Source organism: Brachycentrus maculatus, unplaced genomic scaffold (genome assembly GCF_059751285.1).
Source record: "Brachycentrus maculatus isolate JH-2025_06_01 unplaced genomic scaffold, ASM5975128v1 h1tg000496l, whole genome shotgun sequence".
NCBI classification, from domain to species: Eukaryota; Metazoa; Arthropoda; class Insecta; order Trichoptera; family Brachycentridae; genus Brachycentrus; species Brachycentrus maculatus.
In genome coordinates, this window is record NW_028281243.1 from 754,461 (window position 1) to 758,487 (window position 4,027).

Sequence of the window (4,027 nt, forward strand, 5' to 3'; positions counted from 1 at the left end):
CCGTCTACACCAAACGAGATTGCAGCAATACCGCGCTTAACACAGGTAGTCCGTACCAGCAAAATCAGCTAAACGAATCAGCTCCAAATGGGGTCTATTTTCCACATATATAAATGACAATAGTGACGCAACAGTGAGCCAAATGGATAAGGTACCTACTTTCAAAACAGTGTAATAATAATAATACTGTTGTATGGTAACTGAAAAAAAACCTGGACTAGCAGCAAGCAAGCACGGACAAGCAGAACGGGTTGGTAAGCCTTGTAAATGCCATAAGACTCGCATATTCCCTTCTTATACATTGTTCTATCCATAATAAATCTGAATTAAATGTGTATGTGCTAGAGGTTCCATTCAAAATACATACGTAATATTTAAACTTTCTACTTTTAAGACTATTTTTAAATTTCATTAATTGATTCGGCAGTCACTTTGTGGTAAAATCTATCCATTTTTAATAAATGTTTTACTTAGTAAATACCACTATTTCTTAAAATCTACTGTGACACGTGTTTCGATGCATTCCGTATCATACGGTGTTTGAAAATGATGCGGAATGCATCAAAACACATTTGTCACAGTAGATTTTAAGAAATAGTGGTATTTACTAAGCAAAACATTAATTAAAAATGGACTATTTTTAAATTCTTCATCACCATCAAACTACATTAATAATAATAAAAATAAATCCCTTACCGCACCCCAATGGTGCATAGGGCACTGCTTCATATAAACGCAGTGTTATCTCGATCGATTACACATGAAGGAAAGGTGATCAGCCCTCCACTTCAGGTACCAGTCCAGTGTAATATTGAATAATATTAGAGTGAAAAAAATCACTTATATTTATTAAACCCCCCTGGCGATCGAACCCGGGACCTCCGGAACGGTAGGCAAGCATGCTGACCATTACACTACGGAGGCGGACTACATTGAAGTATCTAATATCATGTGTTTTTATAGAAAACATTTTTCTAATCTCTAATTGTACATTAACATTAACCCCTTTAAATTGAATGAATTCCTTTGGATAAAGAAATATTTTCATTAATTACATAAAAGTATTAAAAAAAATAGTCTGTAGGGGTTAATGCACTGCATACAATAAATATGTAATCTTATTAAAAATAAAATAAAGTATAATTTAGTGTAGAAATCGAGCATATCATATTTTAATTGAATTACTGTTGTATTTAAACATAGATTTTAATTATAATTACATAAAATCTTAAGTTTAAGACCCGCCGAAGTAATGTGCAGACATGCTGTGAGGATTTTTATTTAATAATGGACATTATCAAAACCTTATGAATTTATCTTTAAAAAGATTCATAAAATATATGATTATTTAAATACATCTTCTCCGTTATGTCTGCTGCATTCAGCTTTACAGGTGACATCTTGTTTTCGCTTGACGGTCAATATATTTTAGTGTTTAAATTTAAGTAGGATAAACGCTCTGGTAACTTTCACTTTAAACAGATTGGTTTGAACTAAACCATACATCCTATCAATGCAATCTATTTAAAGAAAAATAGTACCATAGGACGGGGCTACTTGAACTTTGATGTGTTACTTGAGCCCAGTACAAAAAAGAGATTAAATCTCTATTTGGTCTACAATAATGAATGTATTGCGACAGTAAGTGTCACCTGTCAGGGAAACAATGAATCATGTCTATATATTCATTATTGTAGACCAAATACAGATCTAAATATTTTTTTGTACTGGGCTAAAGTAACACATCAAAGTTCAAGTATTGTCCCATTCTACGGTATTCATTCTATGAATCATACACCGGATTAATCACAATACGTGTCACCTGTCAGGGAAACAATGAATCATGTTGATACGTTCATTATTGTAGACCAAATACAGATCTAAATATTTTTTTTTGTACTGGGCTCAAGTAACACATCAAAGTTCAAGTATTGTCCCATTCTACGGTATTCATTCTATGAATCATACACCGGATTAATCACAATACGTGTCACCTGTCAGGGAAACAATGAATCATGTTGATACGTTCATTATTGTAGACCAAATACAGATCTAAATATTTTTTTTGTACTGGGCTCAAGTAACACATCAAAGTTCAAGTATTGCCCCGTTCTACAGTATTCATTCTATGAATCATACACTGGATTAATCACCATCGCATGATATCTTCTTCTTTGTCAGTCATCTCTCCACTACTGGGTGTAGGCCTCTTTTGATTTTTTCCAGACTTCTCTCCTTTGGGCTTTTTCCACACACCGGGGACAATGTCATCGGCCCATCTTTTCTGGGGCCGGCCAATTCCTCTCTTCATGTCCCATGGTCTCCAGCGCAGAACTCTGGATAGTCATCTGTCCTCTGTCTCGCAACATGACCCACCCATTGCCATTTCAGTCTAGCAATGCATTTATCATATTGACAAACTTTGATGTTTAATTTCTTTATTTCTGATTCAGAATATTCATTTATATTCATCTGTCAGACTTATGCCAAAAATTTGTCACTCCGTAGACTGCTGTGCACATCTCAATTTATATATGGTCCCTGCGGTCAAAGTAATAGATTCAAGACCATAGGTAAGCACACGTATGATATATCAATATATATACAGTAAGTAAAACCCCTATCCGCACCCCAATGGTGCATAGGGCACTGCGTCATATAAACCCAGTGTTATCTTGATCGTTTACACATGAAGGAAAGGTGATCAACCCTCCACTTCAGGTACCAGTCCAGGGTAATATTGAATAAATATTAGAGTGAAAAAAAATCACTTATTTTTATTTGACCCCCCCCTGGGAATCGAACCCGGGACCTCCGGAACAGTAGCCGAGCATGCTGACCATTGCACTACGGAGGCGGGCATATATACTGTGTCTGATAGAATAAATAATAATCGAAGCATCTTAAAAAAATATGTTATTTCAGTCTGTCTCTTAAAAGATATGTCAACTAATTCTGAATGAATTTCACCTATGTTCAACTGGAGAAAGCTGTATCCATCACAAATTCTCAACTGGGGGCACCACTGTCAGTAAAAAATTCAAAATCTATCAATGTTACAACTAATATACGAAAGGAATCCAACAAGAGTGCATTTATATCTTTCGAAATTAATTGCAATATGAATGTACAATAATGGGCAATGGTGAATGTTTAAGCCAGCCAAATGCCTGGTACTGAACCCTGGGATGCTCAGACTTCCATCTTTTTCTGTACAAAAACAATAAATGCTTCATCTCAAGATTCCTTCCTGGGACTCAATTTATTTTTTTGCATAAATTAAAGTTCAGTTCATTTTAAACCATTTCTTACGTTTAAAAGTTTTCAGTTATTAGCTTTCTGGAGAATGATAATTGACATATTCAGACATTTAAATTTATAAAACTTAACACGACACGACAAATAAAAAAATTAAATAAAATAAAAACTGAAAAATTAACTAACTAACTAACTAACCATCACGCCGCTTCCCGCAGGGGTAGGCAGAGAGAATAGAGCGCCACACCACTCTGTCCTTGCAAACATTCTTCGCCTCTTCCACGTTCATGCATCTCCTCATACATACCCGCCGATTGTTACGACTCCTAACCTGACTACTTTCAAGTATTTGGCATACCTGATCGTGCCATGTTTTTCTCGGTCTTCCTCTGCTTCTTTTCCCGCTAACATTCGCCTCATAAATTTGTTTTACCGTTCTCTCCTCACTCATTCGTTCTACATGTCCAAACCATCTCAACACACCTTTCTTAATTTTATCGATAATGCTTATCTCAGCTTTGCATTCCTTCCTTATTTCACTATTCGCACATCTATCATACATCGTTTTTTCGCACATTCTTCTGAGAGATCGCATTTCGACTGCATTCAGTCTACTTTCATCCTTCTTTTGCCAACTCCATGTTTCACTTCCATACATATTAGAGTTGGAACCAGGACTCCGTTGTGCACTGCCAGTTTAGCTTCCGCTGATAGGTTTTTATTTGCTATAACTGATTTCAGTGAACCATTCACTTTGTTCCCAGCATTC